The 24,641-nt window shown below is 42.2% G+C and overlaps 1 protein-coding gene across 2 annotated transcripts in view; it reads right to left on the reverse strand.

Moving 5' to 3' along the window:
- asic1b (acid-sensing (proton-gated) ion channel 1b) overlaps positions 1 to 24,641 on the reverse strand; it is an 856,126-nt gene that overhangs the window by 172,350 nt on the left and 659,135 nt on the right. The window lies entirely within an intron of this gene.

Raw genomic sequence — 24,641 nt, forward strand, 5'->3', positions numbered from 1 at the left:
CTACAAAATTAAACAACTGAATGAACATCCTCTGAGGCCGGTGATTCCATAATTTTTGCCAGGGGTTGTATTATACATTCCTATTATTGCCAGGGTCTTCAAATTCACAGAGCCCATTCTTGGGACAGACTTTGTACAAGTTCAAAGATGACTAACCTTGACCTATTCTAAGGGGTCAAAAGGTCACATTCTTTCTACACACTCTTTCATGGATTACATGCTCAAAGGCCAAGGGTATTTTAGCATTGCAGTTATATTTGAATGTTAACTGCCCAGTAATAAAACATCAAATTAGTTGAAGACAGACCTCCACTCAGCTGACATTTTTGTAACAATGAATTTACATAGTCTTGGAGTTTTACCTTCCCATATAAATGAGGAAATCATTTGATTAATAGATTTAAAAAAAAAGGTTTAAGAACAGAAGAACATGCTGAAAAAGGTATAAAAACTTGGGTCAAACATTTTCATTTTCACTATAATACTGGCACATCACTCATCTACAACTGCTTATCCCCTATCGGGTCATGGGGGCAACAGTTCCAGCAGGGGACCCCAAACTTCCCTTTCCTGGGCCACATTAACCACCTCTGACTGGGGGATGCTGAGGTGTTCCCAGGCCAATGTGAAGATATAATCTCTCCACCTAGTCCTGGGTCGTTCCCGGGGTCTCCTCCCAGATGGACGTGCCTATAGGTGCCCAAGGGGCATCCTTACCAGCCAGCGAGAAATACACACTTCTGAAACTGAAAATGCTGTTTTTGGAACCTGAAAACACCTCTGAAGTGATTTGCAAGACATTTCACAGACGTTAGCGTGGTGACATCACAGGCTGGTCTAGCTAGCTGCAAATTCTTTTTCATTTGTGTGTAAATATGACCTCTTTGTCATATAATATGTGATAGGCTGTGAGAAGTAAAACTGAAAATGCTGTTTTTGTAACCTGATAACACCTCTGGAGTTATTGTGTAGGACATTTCTCGGGCGTCAGTGTGCAAGCTAACTTCGGCTAACTCAAAGCTAACTTCTGCTCTTGTCAAAAGCTCATGTATGCACACATGCACACTTTCCTGCAGATGCCGTTAAAATGTAAACATTGTGATTGGTTGAGGAGGGGGAGGGGTTTATTGAACATATATATATATATATATATATATAGATAATATATATATATAATATATATATATATATATATATATATATATATATATATATATATACGAGGGCTGTCAATAAAGTAAGGGTCCTTTTTATTTTTTTCAAAAACTATATGGATTTCATTCATATGTTTTTACGTCAGACATGCTTGAACCCTCGTGCGCATGCGTGAGTTTTTCCATGCCTGTCGGTGACGTCATTCGCCTGTGAGCACTCCTTGTGGGAGGAGTCGTCCAGCCCCTCGTCGGAATTCCTTTGTCTGAGAAGTTGCTGAGAGACTGGCGCTTTGTTTGATCAAAATTTTTCTAAACCTGTGAGACACATCGAAGTGGACACGGTTCGAAAATTAAGCTGGTTTTCAGTGAAAATTTTAACGGCTGATGAGAGATTTTGAGGTGATACTGTCGCTTTAAGGACTTTTCACGGTGCGAGACGTCACGCAGCGCTCTCAGGCGGCGTCATCAGCCTGTTCAAGCTGAAAACCTCCACATTTCAGGCTCTATTGATCCAGGACGTCGTGAGAGAACAGAGAAGTTTCAGAAGAAGTCGGTTTCAGCATTTTATCCGGATATTCCACTGTTAAAGGAGATTTTTTTAATGAAAGACGTGCGGACGGGTCCGCGCGTCGGGACGCAGCCGCTGCGACACTCCGCCACAGGAAAAACACCTCTGTTGAAAGCCTTAAGGACAAGTTGGAACATGTCCTGCCTGTTAAACAATTTCTCATATACTCACTCCACTGAAAGCCATCAAAAGCCGCCTGGATTTTACAAATGGTTATCAACACGGAGGTGTTTTTCCTGTGCCGCCGTTATGATCTCTAACATGTAAATGAGCTTCCTGAGGAAAAAAAAAAAAATCACATTTTAAGATGTTTCAAATGGCTGAAAATCCGAGACCTCCTCACAGGACCATTCATGCCCTTCACATTCCAGGATAAGAATCTAATGAGACTACAGCCAGCCATATCTGCACTTTTCCAGCAGTGTTATCATGTGTGTATGGTCTCATATTGACAAAACAGGGCAATACAAACACTGGGCCACCTTAAGCATCAAGGATGTGAAAGATACAATAAATAAACCAAATAGAAACAAATAGTATAAGAAAAACAAGATGGAAAAAACAGGACAGGTATATAAATAATTACAAATGACTACAGCAATAATTACAACACCTACATACAAAATTACATAACAAATAACGAAAATGAATGACCACATAACACAGAGAGTGACACACTGGTCTGGGCACTGAATGGACGGGGGCGGGGGATCCACTCACAGCCGCGGCTGTTAAGATCTCTGCTCCTGGACATCCCAGCTGGAGGACACGTTCTCTGTTTGGAAGGACATGAACTTACAACATTTCTCTGTGAGGCGTGTGTCTCTGCCTGCTGTCCTCACGTGGAAGTATATAAAACATCTTTTGCCTTTGCGCCAGACTGCAGCGACCGGACACAGCGCACCTCTTCCATGTCTTTGATGATTTCAGGCATTTTTCCGCACCGATTACAGGACAGCGATGTTAGCTTAATGGTAAAGTTTCTGGCAAGCAATCAGAGCTTTTGGAAAGTGCAGGTTCGAATCCCATGGGTGGCATGTATTTTTAATTTTTTTATTGTCACAGCAGCTGCGTGATGTGGTTACACGGCATGTATTTTTAAAATTTATTTGCACTGTGTTTTTTTGCATGTATGAACTGTCGCAACGGTATCATGCTACGCTTGCCCATCGGCGCATTGTTTGCGTGGTTCTCTCTCATACGAGCTGTTCTGCCGTGAGTCGCCCTGAGTTGTACTTATTCGTACTATGTGTGAAGGGGCCCTTAGTGTTGAGTAGTGGCACAGTGAAGTCCACAGGCATACACATACACAGATGAAGGCCATTTCTGTTGCTCCAGCACCACTGAGTCAGGAGCTACAATGGAAAAATTGCCCAATTTCTCACTCAGTATCCTGATTGCAATATGACCCTTTGTGATGACAGGCTCTTTTGTCCACCCCTGCTTTTTGAAAGAACTACATCCATGGATGTTTTTCAAACAGACACAACAGTACCAGCATCCAGTGGCCTTAAAACTCAAACAGGTTCTGTATCTGTGTATTGCTAAATGAAACCACTGCCCTTCAATGCCCCAGGAGGGTCTTTTGTAAAATTTGTGAGCACAATAACTTGTTTTCCTAACTGTTTAATTGCCATCAAACTTGGTATGTGTGTTAGGCATGGTGACTCCAAGAGGTGTATTGATTTTGGGTTCAAAAGGTCAACAGTCAAAATCACTGATAAAATCACTGCGTAAAAGCCGTCTGCTTAGCGCCCCTTCACACATAGTGCCGCTCACATGGCATTTAGAAAATGTGTGGCCAGTCACACTCTTGGCACGACAGCAGACTGCAGGCAACCACTGTCGTACATGCTGTGAAATTTGCAACCTGGTCTCACGGCAAGTCGTGATTCAGCAGCACGAAATATACATTAATCTATTGGTTCGTGATATTGTGACGAAAAGTGCCTCATTTTCGTCATGGCAGCACAAATTCATTCTAATTCATTGCGTGATGGCTGCACAAAATTAAAAGTGAAGCGGGTTAAGGTTAGGGTTGGGGGAAGGAGTAGGGTTAGTAATAGTGAGTTAAAAAAAGCCTATCACGAAAATTTGACTCATTTTGTAACAGGAGCACGAAAAAAAAAAAACTCGAAATTTGTCTAAGTTCCCCACGAGTGTGACTTTGCAAACACACACACTGACACGTGGGTGTATGCGCTCCACTAACGGGAGGCATGGCTTCCAACAGAAGCAGCTGTGAGAATCTGTGGATGTGGACATTCCAGCTGGACAAACCTACTATGTTTGGACAGACATGGACTAACGACTGTCCACTATGAGGTGCGTGTGTCTGATTGCTGTACTTATGTGGATATAAATAAAAACATATATCGCCATGTGACAAGCTGCAGCAAGTGAGCGCGCGCACGGAGCGGTGACAGCAACCCAGGTTGAAACGGACCGTCAGATCAGAACATGCAGCGGGAAATCTGACCGTCACATCACCCACGAGAGCTCTGTTCCACATGGCGTGGTGTCTGTGCTGCAGCGCGCCGTCCACAATTCACACGTGTTGGGCAGGACACATAAGCGGTGCGATGTGGTCCTACAGGTACCGGCTGTTAAAAAAAAAAAAAAATTTCCACATAAGTGGTACAATGTGGTGCACCTCGCACTGTTCCTGCTCAAAATACACTGTGCGTGCACAAGCTCTTGCCCCGGGATTGTGCACACCTGCCTGTCGGCGTGACGTTTTGTGGTGCGCAAATTCAAACTATTTTGCGCTGTTTCGCTGTATTTGTCCAAACGTCGTCCAAACTTCGCACAATGTGTGATTTCGCTCTTGAGGTTGCTTTTCACGCTGATCGTCAACTCAACGTTTGAGACATCACGATATAAACTCGACATAACAATACTGGTGCGTCATTGAGACATTTTCTACATATTCCTCCACATTTTATCATATTGCTACACATTTCTTCAAGCCCAAGGGATCCAGAGCAGGTGGTGCATCCAAAGAAACCTTCAACACTGACCGGGGAGGAGAATGGAGCAGTAACAGCATACTAGCGGAGGTGATGTAGTGGTTGCAAAACTCAACACTTGCCAGTGTTTTAGCATGAATGTAGAAGATTTTAAGCATGGTGGAAATTTTTCCGGGACCACGACGAACATCAGTGTTGCCTGACTGACATCAACTTAGTACCTGCGGAGTCTGGTGGACCTCGGTGCTGGTCAACCATAATCAGCTTTTCACTGTCCACGAGCAAATGCCAGGCTAATAAGCAGAGTGTGAATACACTATTACTTTCAGGTGGTATCCCGCAATTCATAAGAAAAATTGATTGTATTTCCTCAGGCTTTTACAATGAGTTTATTACTGAGCAGTCATGTACATTTGTACATGGATTCTGTTTTATAATTTGTTTTGCTGTCAAATAATACTACAGAATGAGTTCTGCAAAGCGCTGGATTTAGATGATTAGGCTGCTCAATGGGACATCCCGAGAACATTAAGGATCCTAAAGAAGTTGCTTTACATCATCACCAACCTGTACACGGATACTGTGAGTGCTGTATGGAACAGACTGTTATAAGGGATTCTGCTTTGACACCTACTCTGTTCAGTGCTTGCATGGACTGGGTGTTGGGTAGGGTTGCAGAAACCAATAAATTAGATGCCTTTCTTGGCATGGAAAGGTTTCCTGACCTTGAAGTGCTTCAGAAGCTGAGTATCTGGGGTTGTGATTGTTCTAGACCAATACTAAGATCGAAGCTTTGAATGACTTCTTGGACTCGGCCATCAGAAGTGTATCTGTATGTGGCGAACTTGTAGAGATGTTCATTTATCTCAGCAGTGACACCTATGTCTCTGGGTCCTCATCCTTTGAGACTGAGAGACACCTATGAAGAGCTTATTGAGTCATGATGGTTAGGGGATCAAGAAGGATCTGGTAGCTGGAGGTACTTCCTGTCTTCGGAGTGAGATTGCATCCGAATTTTGGCTCTCTGTTGGGACTGTTTACACAGAGACTGCTACCTGCTGCTTTGGACTTTGAACTAACAGTCTTTTCAAGACTTTTTTACTTTTTTTACCTTTTTACTTTTTTTTACTTTTTTACTGTGCTCCAACGCCTAAGGAAGACCTCTAACGGTCGAAACATCGTGACGGAGCACTTTTATCAGCTAACTTTCATCAGCGTTGGCAAGCTAACTAGCTTGCTAACGCTTTCGTTTTTATTTTATTTTATTTTATTTATTTATTTTTTAGCACTGTTGTCGTGCGTTACCTGTGCTGCCACAGCGTGTTTGGTCGATTTTTGTTTTGTTTTGGCACCGTTGTCGCGTTCGCTGTTGTTGTGCGTTGCCTGTGCTGCTTCATGGCCTGTTTGGTGCCTTAATTAAGGCACTCCTTCTGCTGAATCACCTCTGGATTATTTACACATTATTCACTTTGTGTGTTTTTAGGAATCCGCTAGGTTGCGTAGCTACTAGCTCTTAGCCGATTTAGCATGGCGGCTTCTCCTGTCTCTCCCGTACTTTTCTGCTCTGGGTGTGAAATGTTTAGTTATTCCTCGGCCTCCTTTAGCAGTAACGGTACTTGTAATAAGTGCAGCTTATTCGTAGCTTTGGAGGCCAGGCTGGGCGAATTGGAGACTCGGCTCCGCACCGTGGAAAATTCTACAGCTAGCCAGGCCCCTGTAGTCGGTGCGGACCAAGGTAGCTTAGCCGCCGTTAGTTCCCCCCTGGCAGATCCGGGCAGTCGGGAAAGCAGGCTGACTGGGTGACTGTGAGGAGGAAGCGTAGCCCTAAACAGAAGCCCCGTGTACACCGTCAACCCGTTCACATCTCTAACCGTTTTTTCCCCCACTCGACGATACACTCGCCGAGGATCAAACTCTGGTTATTGGCGACTCTGTTTGAGAAATGTGAAGTTAGCGACACCAGCAACCATTGTCAATTGTCTTCCGGGGCCAGAGCAGGCGACATCGAAGGACATTTGAAATTGCTGGCTAAGCGTAAATTGGTAAGATTGTAATTCACGCGCAGTAATGACACCGGTTACGCCAATCGGAGGTCACTAAAATTAACATTAAATCGGTGTGTAACTTGCAAAACAATGTCGGACTCTGTTGTTTTCTCTGGTCCCCTCCCCAATCAGACCGGGAGTGACATGTTTAGAGCCGCATGTTCTCCTTGAATTGCTGGCTGTCTGAGTGGTGTCCAAAAAATGAGGTGGGCTTCATTGATAATTGGCAAAGCTTCTGGGGAAAAACCTGGTCTTGTTAGAGAGACGGCATCCATCCCACTTTGGATGGAGCAGCTCTCATTTCTAGAATCTGGCCAATTTTCTTGGATCCTCCAAACTGTGACTGTCCAGCATTGGGACCAGGAGGCAGAGCTGTGGTCTTATACACCTCTCTGCAGCTTCTCTCCCCTGCTTCCCCTCGTTGCCCCGTCCCCGTGGAGAAGGTGCCTGCTTCCCAGACCACCAATAACCAGCAAAAATCTATTTAAGCATAAAAATTCAAAAAGAAAAAATAATATAGCACCTTCAACTGCACCACAGACTAAAACAGTTAAATGTGGTCTATTAACATTAGGTCCTCTCTCTTCTTAAGTCCCTGTTGGTAAATGATATAATAATTGATCAACGTATTGAATTTATTCTGCCTAACAGAAACTGGTTACAGCAGGATGAATATGTTAGTTTAATGAGTCAACACCCCCGAGTCACACTAACTGTCAGAATGCTCGTAGCACGGGCCGGGGTGGAGGATTAGCAGCAATCTTCTATTTCAGCTTACTTAATTAATCAAAAACCCAGACAGAGCTTTAATTCATTTGAAAGCTTGTCTCTTAGTCTTGTCCATCCAAATTGGAAGTCCTCAAAAAACCAGTTTTATTGTTATTATCTATCGTCCACCTGGTCGTTACTGTGAGTTTCTCTGTGAATTTTCAGACCTTTTTGTCTGACTTAGTGCTTAGCTCAGATAAGATAATTATAGTGGGCGATTTTTAACATCCACACAGATGCTGAGAATGACAGCCTCAACACTGCATTTAATCTATTATTAGACCTATTGGCTTTGCTCAAAAGTAAATGAGTCCACCCACCACTTTAATCATATCTTAGATCTTGTTCTGACTTATGGTATGGAAATAGAAGACTTAACAGTATTCCCTGAAACTCCCTTCTGTCTGATCATTTTTTAATAACATTTACTTTACCCTGATGGACCTACCCTGCAGTGGGGAATAAGTTTCATTACACTAGAAGTCTTTCAGAAAGCGCTGTAACTAGGTTTAAGGATATGATCCTTCTTTATGTTCTCTAATGTCATATACCAACACAGAGCAGAGTAGCTACCTAAACTCTGTAAGGGGTTAGAGTATCTCGTCAATAGTTTTACATCCTCATTGAAGACAACCTTGGATGCTGTAGCTCCTCTGAAAAAGAGAGCTTTAATCAGAAGTGTCTGACTCCGTGGTATAACTCACAAACTCGTAGCTTAAAGCATGATAACCCGTAAGTTGGAGAGGAAATGGCATCTCACTAATTTAGAAGGATCTTCACTTAGCTGGAAAAAGAGTCGTTGCTCTACAAAAAAAACCCTCTGGACAGCTAGGACATCTTACTACTCATCACTAATTGAAGAAAAATAAGAACACCCCAGGTTTCTTTCAGCACTGTAGCCAGGCTGACAAAGAGTCAGAGCTCTAATTGAGCTGAGTATTCCATTACTTTAATAGAATGACTTCATGACTTTCTTTGCTAACAAAATTTACTATTAAGAAAAAATTACTCATAACCATCCCAAGATGTATCGTTATCTTTGGCTGCTTTCAGAGATGCCGGTATTTGGTTAGACTCTTTCCCTCTCCGATTGTTCTGTCTGAGTTATTTTCATTAGGTTAACTTCAATCCAAACCATCAACATGTTATAGACCCCATTCCTGCCAGGTGCTCAAGGAAGTCCTACCATTATTTATGCTTCAATCTTAAATCTGATCAATCTTCTTTGTTAGTGGTTATGTACCACAGGCCTTTAAGGTGGCAGAAGTAACCATTACTTAAAAAAGCCTCACTTGACCCAGCTATCTTAGCTAATTATAGGCCAATCTCCAACCTTCCTTTTCTCTCAAAGATTCTTGAGAGGGTAGTTGTAAAACAGCTAACTGATCACCTGCAGAGGAAATGGTCTATTTGAAGAGTTTCAGTCAGGTTTTAGAATTCATCATAGTACAGAAACAGCATTAGTGAAGGTTACAAATGATCTTCTTATGGCTCGGACAGTGGACTTATCTCTGTGCTTGTTTTGTTGGACCTCAGTGCTGCTTTTGATACTGTTGACCAGAAAAATTTATTACAGAGATTAGAGCATGTCATAGGTTATTAAGGCCACTGCGCTGCGGGGGTTGTGAAGTCATATTTGTCTAATAGATTACAGTTTGTTCATGTAAATGGGGAATCTTCTTCACAGACTAAAGTTATTATGGAGTTCCACAAGGTTCTGTGCTAGGACAATTTTATTCACTTTATACATGCTTCCCTTAGGCAGATTATTAGACGGTATTGCTTAAATTGTCATTGTTACGCAGATGATACCCAGCTTTATCTATCCATGAAGCCAGAGGATACACACCATTAGCTAAACTGCAGGATTGTCTTACAGACATAAAGACATGGATGACCTCTAATTTCCTGCTTTAAACTCAGATAAAACTGAAGTTATTGTACTTGGCCCACAAATCTTAGAAGCATGGTGTCTAACCAGATCGTTACTCTGGATGGCATTTCCCTGATCTCTAGTAATACTGTGAGAAATCTTGGAGTCATTTTTGATCAGATATGTCATTCAAAGCGCATATTAAACAAATAGGTAGGACTGCCTTTTTGCATTTACGCATATCTCTAAAATCAAAGGTCTTGTCTCAGAGTGATGCTGAAAATTAATTCATGCATTTATTTCCTCTAGGCTGGACTATTGTAATTCATTATTATCAGGTTGTCCTAAAAGTTCCCTAAAAAGCCTTCAGTTGGTTCAGAATGCTGCAGCTAGAGTACTGACGGGGACTAGCAGGAGAGAGCATATCTCACCCGTGTTGGCCTCTCTTCATTGGCTTCCTGTTAATTCTAGAATAGAATTTAAATTCTTCTTCTTACTTATAAGGTTTTGAATAATCAGGTCCCATCTTATCTTAGGGACCTCGTAGTACCATATTACCCCATTAGAGCGCTTCGCTCTCAGACTGCAGGCTTACTGTAGTTCCTAGGGTTTGTAAGAGTAGAATGGGAGGCAGAGCCTTCAGCTTTCAGGCTCCTCTCCTGTGGAACCAGCTCCCAATTCAGATCAGGGAGACAGATACCCTCTCTACTTTATGATTAGGCTTAAAACTTTCCTTTTCGCTAAGGCTTATAGTTAGGGCTGGATTAGGTGACCCTGGACCATCCCTTGGTTATGCTGCTTAGACCGTAGACTGTGGGGGGGTTCCCATGATGCACTTGTTTCTTTCTCTTTTTGCTCCGTATGCATCACTCTGCATTTAATCATTAGTGATCGATCTCTAGCCCCCCTTCACAGCATGTCTTTTCCTGGTTCTTTCCCTCAGCCCCAACCAGTCTCAGCAGAAGACTGCCCCTCCCTGAGCCTGGTTCTGCTGGAGGTTTCTTCCTGTTAAAGGGAGTTTTTTCCTTCCCACTGTAGCCAAGTGCTTGCTCATAGGGGGTCGTTTTGACCGTTGGGGTTGTTCATAATTATTGTATGGCCTTGCCGTACAATATAGAGCGCCTTGGGGCAACTGTTTTGTTGTGATTTGGCGCTATATAAGAAAAAGTTGATTGATTGATTGATTGATTGATGATGTCGCTGGACAGAGGTGTTTGACAATAGCGATATCTTTGCAGGAGAATGAAGGACCAAGTCTTTAGTGTCCTGGTGCTTTCTGTCTTACTCTGGGTGTAAGACTTAGAGTCATAAGGAGACACTAGATGTCTTTAGGACCAGGTCTCTTTGGAATATCCATTGGCACTGCTGGAAAGGCTTTGTGTCAAATGAGCGGTTACTAAGGAAGACCATGGAGTACATTTTTTTAATGCCTGATCCAACCTGTGTGTTGAGGACCCCAGTGGCTGGTGAAGCTTAAGGGGATGCCAACCGCGTCACCTGGCTGTGGCAGATAGATGAATACTTTTTGAGATGTGGGGACGGATCAGTTGTATGCCTGGGTGATTGTTATCCAAGAACGAAGGCAGTTCTGTGGTGTCATGAATGCAGCAAAGAGCAACACCAGCGCATGCTCCCAGAGTTGACTTGAGTTGATCTGCATTTGTCTTTGTGTTGTCACATCTCTGTCAGTCCTGATCACAAGGCCTTGGAGACCTGCTCATACATAAGACAGAAGAATGTCACTGAATTATGCAGAACTGTGATAATGATCATCAAAACTTTAAATTTATGTCTGAGCTTTAGGGGGACGCAGTGCACAGAAATCAAGACACAGTGTCATATGAACCTTATGGAGAACCTGGTACAAGCTCACAGCTCAAAGACACAAATTCATAATAGTTTCTCTTTCTTTTTTAAGGCAAGCGATGCACCATATGAGTATGTGTGAGACAACTGACACAATTTTCCAAAAACAAAGAATGATCATTCTGACAGTAGAGTGACACTTTGGGATATATCTGACACACTTACACAGGAACTTCTTTTTTTTTTTTGTCTGTTTCCCACTTCAGAAAATTATCAGGAATCCAATTCTTGAACTTCTCCTTTCGTTTCTAGACAACAACAAGATATCTATCTTAAAGGTCCAGCAGATCCCACGAATTGGCACTGTAGATCGAAGAGGCAGGCATTTGGACACTCACTGACATTTGAAACCTCCCTGATTAAGTGAGGGCCAGACCCCTAAAAGCGGGCATACCACTACCCCTGGGGTGGTGCTAAACTTACCACCATAATTTCATATATATATATATATATATATATATATATATATATATATATATATATATATATATATATATATATATATATATATATATAGCAGGGGTGGTGGCCAAGTGGTTAATGTGCTTAGTTTCAGTTCAGAAGGTTCCGGGTTCAAATCCTACCCCTGCCACATTTCTCCATGTAATGTGGAGTTGCGTCAGGAAGGGCATCCGGCGTACAACTTGTGCCAATTCAACATGCAGATCCACCTTGGATTTGCTGTGGCGACCCCAAGTGCAAACAAGGGAGCAGCCGAAGGGACTTACTTTGCAGGGGTGGTGGCCAAGTGGTTAATGTGCTTGGTTTCAGTTCAGAAGGTTCTGGGTTCAAATCCCACCCCTGCCACATTTCTCCATGTAATGTGGAGTTGCATCAGGAAGGGCATCCGGCGTAAAACCTGTGCCAAATCAACATGCAGATCCACCTTGGATTTGCTGTGGCGACCCCGAGTGCAAACAAGGGAGCAGCCGAAGGGACTTACCATATATATATATATATATATATATATATACGAGGTCTGTCCGTAAAGTATAGGTCCTTTTTGTTTTTTTCAAAAACTATATGGATTTCATTCATATGTTTTTACGTCAGACATGCTTGAACCCTCGTGCGCATGCGTGAGTTTTTCCACGCCTGTCGGTGCGTCATTCGCCTGTGAGCACTCCTTGTGGGAGGAGTCGTCCAGCCCCTCGTCGGAATTCCTTTGTCTGAGAAGTTGCTGAGAGACTGGCGCTTTGTTTGATTACAATTTTTTCTAAACCTGTGAGACACATCGAAGTGGACATGGTTCGAAAAATTAAGCTGGTCTTCAGTGAAAATTTTAACAGCTGATGAGAGATTTTGAGGTGATTCTGTCGCTTTAAGGACTTTTCACGGTGCGAGACGTCGCGCAGCGCTCTCAGGGCGGCGTCATCAGCCTGTTTCAAGCTTAAAATCTCCACATTTCAGGCTCTGTTGATCCAGGACGTCGTGAGAGAACAGAGAAGTTTCAGAAGAAGTCGGTTCAGCATTTTATCGGATATTCCACTGTTAAGGAGATTTTTTTAATGAAAGACGTGCGGGGCGGATTGCAGCGTCGGCTCGCAGCCGCCGCGACGCTCCGCCACAGGAAAAACACCTCTGTTGGAAGCCTTGAGGACAAGTTGGAACATCTCCAGCTGATAAACAATTTCTCATATACTCACTCCACTGAAAGCCATTCAAAAGCCGCCTGGATTTTACAATATGGTTATCAACACGGAGGTGTTTTTCCTGTGCTGCCGCGCCGCGTCGGCTGCGTCCCGACGCGCGGACCCGTCCGCACGTTTCATTAAAAAATCTCCTTTAACAGTGGAATATCCGGATAAAATGCTGAAACCGACTTCTTCTGAAACTTCTCTGTTCTCTCACGACGTCCTGGATCAATAGAGCCTGAAATGTGGAGGTTTTAAGCTTGAAACAGGCTGATTACGCTGCCTGAGAGCGCTGAGCGACGTTCTCGCACCGTGAAAAGTCCTTAAAGCGACAGAATCACCTCAAAATCTCTCATCAGCTGTTAAAATTTTCACTGAAACCAGCTTAATTTTTCGAACCATGTCCACTTCGATGTGTCTCACAGGTTTAGAAAAAATTTTGATCAAACAAAGCGCCAGTCTCTCAGCAACTTCTCAGACAAAGGAATTCCGACGAGGGGCTGGACGACTCCTCCCACAAGGAGTGCTCACAGGCGAATGACGTCACCGACAGGCATGAAAAAACTCACGCATGCGCACGAGGGTGCAAGCATGTCTGACGTAAAAACATATGAATGAAATCCATATAGTTTTTGAAAAAAATAAAAAGGACCTATACTTTACGGACAGCCCTCGTGTATATATACACACACCTTAGTCTTAATTTTTTTAATTTTTTAATAAATTAAAAATAAATCTAACTCCCCCCCAAAAAACTAAACTTTTCACATTGTCATTATGGGATACTGTGTGTAGAATTTTGGGAAAAATAAATTTCATCCATTTTGGAAAATGGCTGAAACATAAAAAAATTCAGAAAAGTGATTTTCTATAAATACTTTCCGGATGCACTGCAAGTTCAAAGAGGTCCTCCCAAGGATGTTTAGGGGGCCTGAGTGGGGAACTCCAGAAAAATAGATGATGCACAATGTCTAATTTGAAAAAACAATGAGATGAGGGCAGGCCATACAAGGAAGACATCAGTAAAATTAAGAAAGGCATTATCCTTAAAAAGAACATCGAAACATTTAATGCCCTTGTTACCCCATAGATGAAATGCAGAGTGTCAGAAGAAAAGAGGAAAGAGGTGATTATCACATAAAGGGCCAAAAGCAGAAGCAGAAACAGTTGGAATGAAGTTGAAATTGATACCATATTTTAAGAGAGACAAGTACAACAGGATTATCTGTGTACTGAGACAGGGACAAAGAGAGAGGCAAAAATAATAAGGCTGGGATAGAGATAGGTGAGCATGATTGAACTTCTAACTGACACCAAGTTGTATGAGGATCTTTTTACAAAAATATGGCCATCGGGTATTGCAAAGGCTTTGCATCCGTCCGTCCTTCCGTCAGTCCGTGCTCAGCATAACTATTATTACTACAACCCCTGGCAAAAATTATGGAATCACCAGCCTCGGAGGATGTTCATTCAGTTGTTTAATTTTGTAGAAAAAGCAGATCACAGACATGACACAAAACTAAAGTCATTTTAAATGGCAACTTTCTGGCTTTAAGAAACACTATAAGAAATCAAGAAAAAAAGATTGTGGCAGTCAGTAACGGTTACTTTTTTAGACCAAGCAGAGGAAAAAAATATGGAATCACTCAATTCTGAGGAAAAAATTATGGAATCACCCTGTAAATTTCATCCCCAAAACTAACACCTGCATCATATCAGATCTGCTCGTTAGTCTGCATCTAAAAGGAATGTGAACACACCTTGGAGAGCTGTTGCACCAGGTGGACTGACATGAATCATGGCTCCAACACGAGAGATGTCAATTGAAACAAAGGAGAGGATTATCAACTCTTAAAGAGAGTAAATAATCACGCAATGTTGCAAAAGATGTTGGTTGTTCACAGTCAGCTGTGTCTAAACTCTGGACCAAATACAAACAACATGGGAAGGTTGTTAAAGGCAAACATACTGGTAGACCAAGGAAGACATCAAAGCGTCAAGACAGAAAACTTAAAGCAATATGTCTCAAAAATCGAAAAATGTATAACAAAACAAATGAGGAACGAATGGGAGGAAACTGGAGTCAACGTCTGTGACCGAACTGTAAGAAACCGCCTAAAGGAAGTGGGATTTACATACAGAAAAGCTAAACGAAAGGCATCATTAACACCTAAACAGAAAAAAACAAGGTTACAATGGGCTAAGGAAAAGCAATTGTGGACTGTGGATTCAGTGATGAATCTCGAATCTGCATTGGGCAAGGTGATGATGCTGGAACCTTTGTTTGGTGCCATTCCAATGAGATTTATAAAGATGACTGCCTGAAGAGAACATGTAAATTTCCACAGTCATTGATGATATGGGGCTGCATGTCAGGTAAAGGCACTGGGGAGATGGCTGTCATTACATCATCAATAAATGCACAAGTTTACGCTGATATTTTGGACAATTGAAAGGATGTTTGGGGATGATGAAATCATTTTTCAAGATGATAATGCATCTTGCCATAGAGCAAAAACTGCAAAAACATTCCTTGCAAAAAGACACATAGGGTCAATGTCATGGCATAAAATGCTGAAACCGACTTCTTCTGAAACTTCTCTGTTCTCTCACGACGTCCTGGATCAATAGAGCCTGAAATGTGGAGGTTTTCAGCTTGAACAGGCTGATGACGCCGCCTGAGAGCGCTGAGCGACGTCTCGCACCGTGAAAAGTCCTTAAAGCGACAGAATCACCTCAAAATCTCTCATCAGCCGTTAAAATTTTCACTGAAAACCAGCTTAATTTTTCGAACCGTGTCCACTTCAATGTGTCTCACAGGTTTAGAAAAAATTTTGATCGAACAAAGCGCCAGTCTCTCAGCAACTTCTCAGACAAAGGAATTCCGACGAGGGGCTGGATGACTCCTCCCACAAGGAGTGCTCACAGGCGAATGACGTCACCGACAGGCGTGGAAAAACTCATGCATGCGCACGAGGGTTCAAGCATGTCTGACGTAAAAACATATGAATGAAATCCATATAGTTTTTGAAAAAAATAAAAAGGACCGTTACTTTATTGACAGCCCTCGTATATATATATATATATATATATATATATGTATATATATATATATATATATATATATATATATATATATATATATATATATATATATATATATATATATATATATATATGTATATATATATATATATATATATATATATATATATATATACACACGCACTTTGCACTGGGATACCAATTAAACAACTGCAAATAAAGAATAAATAAAAAATAAAGAATAAATAAATAAATAAATAAAGAAGACAATGCTCATACGGTCAAAGGTATTTTAGCATTGTGTTATATTTTATATATGGGAACCACCACCCCAGCTTGCCACTCCTTGCACTGTCCCAGACCTCAATACAATGTTGAAGAGATGTTTTATCCAAGACTGTCCTTCCAGACCCACTATATTATATATTCTCTATATTAATCCTACCTTAAAGAGACACTGTTAAATTAGCCCATCTGTGAAAAGCTGACCTTATATTGGACAATAAAGGAGTACAATTTGCAGCCTGCAGAGGCTGAGGTGAACCAGTTACACTCACTCACGAGTACTTAAAACCATTCAGATGGAAAGGAAGATCAGTTTGTCTGAGATCATGTGCAGCTACATTTATAGCACAGCTTGGACTTTTTTGTATGTTAAGCCTATATCCAGAAAACAAGCCAAAATTCTGGAGCACTGCCATAATAGATGTTAAATGACTAGTTGGAACTGACTAATGATTTAACCGCGCATAAAATCTTCCAGATGAAGGGGAACATCAACTTCTATTGCTTTTAAAGCATCAACTGCAGGGATTTCTAGGTCATCAAGAAATTGCTGCATACATTTGAGAGAAAACTCTGATGTGTAAAGAGTGGCATAAAATTATGTAAAAACAGAATTAATTTCAGTTGTGTCAGATGACAAAGTACCTGATGTATTAATTATTTGTACAGTTTGGCGGGTGGCAATGTGACGCCTGAGTTGGTGGGTAACTTCATCACCATATTCATAATAGTTATCACAAGACTGTAGTAACAACTGTACAGCTTCCCTTGTTGAGATTAAGTCGAACTCAAGTTGCAAATTAAGGCATTGCTTCTAGGTTTCTGGGCATACTGATGGTCAAGTTTTAAAATTTCTGTAGTAAGGTCTTTTTGTCCAGCTCTCTTGGACCTGGACACATCCAAGAGAGCTAATTTGGCCTCTAAGATAAGCCTTTAGTTTCCCGTAATAACATATTTGAGATGGCATCAGATTAATTAGTAATTAAAACATTATCGATAGAAGGTGAAATATACTCACAGACGGTAGAGTCAGTGGGTAGCAAGGGTTTAACCTCCAAGGAGGCCTAGATGTATAGTTAGGGGAATAGACAATATTAAGAGATCTGAGATGACAACTGTAAGATATTCTGAATTCTTGAAATTAAAGAGCTAATAATAATAATGAAAAAATCTATACGAGAAAATGTGTGATGACCATGCATGAAAAAAGGAATATTCTCTGGCTTGTGGATTATGAAATCTCCAAGGTTCATGAAATCTCCAAAGATGAATGCATCCGTTTTGGGTCATGAAGTCTGAAACGTTTTGGACATAGTAGAGGGGTATTTTATGCTCGAGGCAGATCTATCAAACACAGGATCAATAATGCAATTTAGTTCACCACCAAAAACCATAACATGTGTATTTAAATCGGGGATCATCCCCAACAGCTTATCAGCAAACTGGGCATTGTCAAAATTTGGAGCATAGACAAGATTGAGCAGAATAGTCCTTATAATAAATAGCTTCCATTTGTGTCTATGAAAATTTTAGAACATGAGAAATGTATTTTCTTATAAATTAAATTTGCAACCACTCTTGCTCTGGAGTCAAAATTTGAGTGGTGGATGTGGCTTATTTACCCGAGGCCATTAAATATGTCCATCGGGTATTGTGAAGGCTTTTCATCCATCCATCTGTGCTCAGCATAGGTCCAGTCCTGTTAGTGCTAGACTCTTGAAATTCACATGAAAAAGTCTTGGGACACAGACCTTGGACAAGTTCAAAGATGGTTAACCTTGATGTATCTTAAGAGGTTAAAAGGGTGACAGCCAATCAGAGTAGAGCTACACCGGACAACTGTCACTGGTCTCTTCAAAACCGCTTCATTTTGTGTGTTTATATACATGTTTCTCATATGTTATGTAAAAGCTAGTGAGAAACAAACACTTCTAAAACTGAAAATACTGTTTTTGTAACCAGATAACACCTCTGGAAGAATTTACAAACCATTTAACGGACGTTAGCATGGTGACGTCAGAGGCTGCTAGCTAGGTGGAAACTCTGTTTTGTTTGTGTGCAAATGTAACCTCTGTCATATATTATGTAAAGGCTAGTGAGAAATAAACACTTCTAAAACTGAAAATGCTATTTTTGGAACCTAATAACACCCCTGGAGTGTTTTATAAGACATTTAGCGGATATTAGCATACACACTAACGTACGCTAACTCAACGCTAACTTGCTATGGGTTAAATTTGTGCACAGAGGGTGACCTACAAATATTCTTTGATTTTCACAACTTCCGCTCTCGTCAACAGCTCATGTAAAACACACACACACACACAGAGCCTTCTGCAGATGCCACTAAAATGTAAATATTGTTTATGATTGACTGATTGATTGACTGATTGAGGGGCTTTAATGAACATGTACAAATTGTACGTAAGACAATAGAATCTTAATAATTAATTAATAAAACAACTGCAAATTATAAAGAACATAATGCTCATATGGCCAAGGGTATTTTATTTTAGGGTATTGCATTATTTTTAAGCCTGTTATGATCTCTAACATGTAAATGAGTTTCCTGAGGAAAAAAAAAAAAATCACATTTTAAGATGTTTCAAATGGCTGAAAACCCTAGACCTCCTCACAGGACCATTCATGCCCTTCACATTCCAGGATAAGAATCTAATGAGACTACAGCCAGCCATATCTGCACTTTTCCAGCAGTGTTATCATGTGTGTATGGTCTCATATTGACAAAACAGGGCAATACAAACACTGGGCCACCTTAAGCATCAAGGATGTGAAAGATACAATAAATAAACCAAATAGAAACAAATAGTATAAGAAAAACAAGATGGAAAAAACAGGACAGGTATATAAATAATTACAAATGACTACAGCAATAATTACAACACCTACATACACAATTACATAACAAATAACGAAAATGAATGACCACATAACACAGAGAGTGACACACTGGTCTGGGCACTGAATGGACGGGGGCGGGGGATCCACTCACAGCCGCGGCTGTTAAGATCTCTGCTCCTGGACATCCCAGCTGGAGGACACGTTCTCTGTTTGGAAGGACATGAACTTACAACATTTCTCTGTGAGGCGTGTGTCTCTGCCTGCTGTCCTCACGTGGAAGTATATAAAACATCTTTTGCCTTTGCGCCAGACTGCAGCGACCGGACACAGCGCACCTCTTCCATGTCTTTGATGATTTCAGGCATTTTTCCGCACCGATTACAGGACAGCGATGTTAGCTTAATGGTAAAGTTTCTGGCAAGCAATCAGAGCTTTTGGAAAGTGCAGGTTCGAATCCCATGGGTGGCATGTATTTTTAATTTTTTTATTGTCACAGCAGCTGCGTGATGTGGTTACACGGCATGTATTTTTAAAATTTATTTGCACTGTGTTTTTGCATGTATGAACCGTCGCAACGGTATCATGCACGCTTGCCCATCGGCGCATTGTTTGCGTGGTTCTCTCTCATACGAGCTGTTCTGCCGTGAGTCGCCCTGAGTTGTACTTATTCGTACTATGTGTGAAGGGGCCCTTAGTGTTGAGTAGTGGCACAGTGAAGTCCACAGGCATACACATACACAGATGAAGGCCATTTCTGTTGCTCCAGCACCACTGAGTCAGGAGCTACAATGGAAAAATTGCCCAGTTTCTCACTCAGTATCCTGATGCAATATGACCCTTTTGTGATGACAGGCTCTTTTGTCCACCCCTGCTTTTTGAAAGAACTACATCCATGGATGTTTTTCAAACAGACACAACAGTACCAGCATCCAGTGGCCTTAAAACTCAAACAGGTTCTGTATCTGTGTATTGCTAAATGAAACCACTGCCCTCAGTCGGTACAGATGGATTGTCTTTCTCTGCAAAGCCGCTGTGCACACATTAGCACACATACACCATAATCCCCCCTGACTCACAATTTGTATTCTTCGCAAAATTTGAATACTACATTAGTGAAGCAATAATGCCGTTCAGACATCTATCCCTTTCATTACTCTTCCACAGGCTGAATTTTAAATACTGCATGCTGCAAACCAAATGTAGGTGGTCACATTTTGGTGGCACACAGTAGGTATGCAAAATGGCTGACATTCCCGGCTGTCAAATCTTCAACGTGTTCAAATGAACGATATGAAATGTTAAGGGAAAAAGGTCAGGATGCTGCTGGTGGATGAATGGAAATCACGTAATATCTCAAAGAGCCTACCTTAAATTGTAATAGGAGTTCTGATTCAGTGGAAGCCCAGTTTGAATATGATCATAAAAGAAACCAGTTACACAGTGACGCACAGCAGATGCTTGAATGTACCAACCACTGAAGCAATTTTGTGAGCACAATGTCTCTCAATTGGGAGAGGTGGAAGGGCTATTAGCTAAGTGGTGATTCATGCTTGGTTGATCAGCAAGACTTACGGTTCTAGTAGATGAACACTACTAGACTGTGACAACACTGTGAAAGCCTGAGACCTGCTTTTTGTTCCCCGTGGACCCCCAGTAGTGCTTTGAGACAACCGGGCATCTTCACACAAATGTTTTCTTTTTCTCCCATTAAATATCATTGTATCAGGGGGTATCAGAGCATTCCCCCTCAAGTCAATTCCCCCTGGACATTTCCCCCCTATGTCATTTCCACCAGTCTTTCCCCCCTTAGGTCAATTCCCCCTGGACATTTCCCCCTAAGGTCATTTCCTCTGGTCTTTCCCCGCTAGGTCAATTCCCCTTGGACATTTCCCCCTTAGTTCAATTCCCCCTGGACATTTCCCCCTTAGGTCATTTCCCCCTGGTCTTTTCCCCTAGGTCAATTCCCACTAGTCTTTTCCCCTAGGTCAGTTCCCCCCAGTCTTTTCCCCCCTAGGTCAATTCCCCCTGGACATTTCCCCCTTAGGTCATTTCCCCATGGATTTTTCCCCTAGGTCAATTCCCCCCAGTCTTTGCCCCCTAGGTCAATGCCCCCTGGACATTCCTCCTTAGGTCATTTCCCCCTGGTCTTTTCCCCCTAGGTCAATTCCCCCGGCCCTTTTCCCCTCCGGTTATGCCCCCCCCCCCCCACCCCGGGAACATGAGTTAAATGCCCTAGAACTGGCTCATGGGCCTCCATCCTTATAAACTTATGGCCCTTCAAAGAAAAGAATGAGAGGCTCTTTTGTTTTTACAGTATGACTGAAATGGCATTGGGGAGGGGTGGGGAGTGACAGAGAAAAGAGTGAATAAACAGGACAGAGTACATCAGGCTTTAATTTTATGCCTTTCTCTTAATCTTGTATATGCACAAGTCTGCAGGCTGTTTATGTCAGCTTCCAATATACTAAGTTTGAACAGCGAGTCAGGCACTATAATGACGAAGATGCCACGCCAGAGACAGCACTGTAATGTGTCTACTCAACCACATCTCTGTCTTAATACAGCATACGGCTCACCTCCTCATAGTTTCCACTTCCATTTCCTTGCTGGCTGCATACTCTACCACACATCGTAACATCCCTACAGGGGCCCGTGAGCATCTTCTGGCACGATTAATCATGTGTTAATGGCTCAGGGTGGAATCAGAAACGGCTGTAGAGAAGCCAGCTCTGCGATGGCTGTTACGTGTCATGTATTCAACAGTTGCGTGGCGGCAGTCAGATGTGTGGTTGATTTAAAGCAGCTGTGACAAGTGCAGGATGCTGAAGGACTGACAAAAGGAAAGAACGAGTGTGAGACAGGAAGTCAGACAAAAGGCAGGCATGTGGCAATTCTTCCTGACTGATCAGCCTGTGCAGAAGAAAATCCACAAAAACAGAGGGTGAGTATAGATCGGTATCTTTGCATGTTAAAAGTGTGGCTGGCTGCTCGCGTATCAGGAATCACTGGAGATGGATTCTGACATTCTTTGGCATTTAACAGCATTTGTTCAACCACGTCTCTGCAGCCAGCTCATCAAGAGAGACATATCAGAGGAGAGGCTCTGTGCTCCGACGAGCTAATCCGTCTGGGTGAACGGATAATGATGTACTTGCTTGACACAGAAACACAGTCCCACTGTGAGTGTAACAACAACTGAATAACAAATGTATTCTGCTCCGACATTGTGGTTAAACAGTTCTGCTAACGAGCCCATTATGAGAACAAACCTCTATTTCTTCGGGGACCCCAGGTAGATGTCTTTATGAATAAAGCAGCGTGGGGTCGCCAACATGTTCATTCTGATTGATTGGCTCTTGAAGTAAACTGGCAATGAACTAATGCGTACATCTGTTTCCCACACACCTTTCATGGATTCAAGCAGAAGCGAAAGAAGTCCAAAAAGATTTCCCATAAAAAAGCTGTTTGCTTGATTAGCATTCGAAACAAAAATGCAGACATTTGGTAAACCATTATTGATTTTTGCAGTGCTTGGTGTACTCCCACAGCAGAACTTTAAGTTCGATTAAATTGCTGCCTGCTTTTTTACTGCAAAGAGTAGAGTTCAGAGAGTTCCGCGGCTGTGCGGTCTTAGAATGTGCAGTCTAAGCTTGCGAGTGTGAATCATCACCATGGTAAAAGCGACAACACAGCACCTGCTAAACCTACAACATGGGAAATTTATGAGGTAGGGGGTAAATTTATAGGTGCTGTTTTCTAGGTCTGACAAGCAGGAAAATAGAGTAATTTTAATGACAGCATTGGCATCACTTGGATTGTGAGGGAACATAAACCACAATATTTTGTCCATAATCCAGCACACAGGTGTCTCAGTGTTGAGGACCCTGACGGCTGGAGAAGGCCAATGGTGTGTCCACATTTCACCTGTCTGCACATGATTACCATTCAGGATCTGGGGCGGTTATGTGGTGTGATGGATGCGGCAGTCCACGCTTCTACACTTGATTTAACTTCTTTCAACTGTGATCTTTGTGGAATCCATGGTTATCCTGATCTCAGCACTTGAGAAGCTGAGTGGGGAGTCAGGAGTGTCTGGATTTGGAACTATCCAGGATCAAGACGAAACCCAGGCTTTCAATGACTTCCTGGTATCAGCTCTCATTAGTGTATCTGTATGTGGTAAAACAGATGAACTTATGGAGATAGTCACTTGTCTCAGCAGTAACATTCATGTCTCTGGGTCCTGGGCCTTTGAGATTGTGAAACATCTGGGAAGAGCACAGAGGTGTTTGGTGTTGTCCATATCTTTGCAGGAGAATGAAGGTCCAAGTGTTTTGGGTCCTGGCATTTTCTGTCTGGCTGTATAGTTGTGAAACTTGGATGCTAACCAGTGACTGAAGGCAAACAGATCACTGGGTACCGGTGTTGGTCTTCAAGATTGAGAGATGCCTTGGAAGAGCTCATGAGCTTATGAATCCACGATGCTAACCAGAGACCTGGGACAACAATATGGCTTTGGCAATAGGTTAACACTGGAATGACTTTGTTACTTAGGGCGACTCAGTTGTGCCCACCACTGCATCCTCTCTGGTCCCTCAGCATGATTTGCATTCTGAGGGAATGTGAATAACAACATTTTTGCCATGTGAGATGTTTCTCTGAGCATGATCCAACATGCAGGGGCCTCAGTGTTGAGTGGTTGGAGAAGGTCAAGAAGACATTCCACCTGCATGTAGCAGATACAGTAGATAGTTACTTTTGAAAGGTGGGGAAGATGTAGTTGTATGCCTGGGTGGTTGTCAATCAGGACCCAAACCGGTTAATTAGTGTGGTGGATGTGGCTCCATGTGGCCCTGTGTTATGATGTATCAATGTAAATGGTAAATGGATTGCATTTATATAGCGCTTTTCTATCTGCATCAGATGCTCAAAATGCTTTACAGTTATGCTTCACATTCACCTATTCACACAAACATACTCACACACTGATGTCAGGGTGCTGCCACGCAAGGCATGCACTACACACCGTGAGCAATTTGGGGGATTAAGGACCTTGCCAAGGGCCCTGAGTGATTTTCCAGTCAGGCTTGGGTTTGAACCGAGGGTCCTCTGGTTTCAAGCCCAACGCTTAACCACTAGACTATCACCTCCCACCAAAGCAAAATAGAGCCCAAAATGCAGGCAGCAATGAGTCAGAAGGGTAGTTGTACAAACCAAGGTTCCAGTGGTGATAAACAGTCCAAACAAGTAACATGAAAGAACAGGGGAAAAAAATCCAAAAAACACGATAAGGGATCTAACCAAGGAGTACACACACAAACAGAATACAGCTGCAACAGGTGGTGACAAACAATTTTCAAAGCACCTAGAAAACTCTGCAGGAGGGAGCAACGTGACACCAACATGAGCAACATGAAACCAATGTAAAGGAACCAGCAAATACACAAGGGCAAACTCTGACTTACACACTGGGGTGATGACACAAACGGATGACAGGTGAAGGAAAAATAATCAATCACATCTGAGGAAGAAAACACAGGAGGACATTATCTCAAACAAACAAGCTCAGACA

The sequence above is a fragment of the Thalassophryne amazonica genome, chromosome 3 (genome assembly GCF_902500255.1).
Source record: "Thalassophryne amazonica chromosome 3, fThaAma1.1, whole genome shotgun sequence".
Taxonomy (NCBI): domain Eukaryota; kingdom Metazoa; phylum Chordata; class Actinopteri; order Batrachoidiformes; family Batrachoididae; genus Thalassophryne; species Thalassophryne amazonica.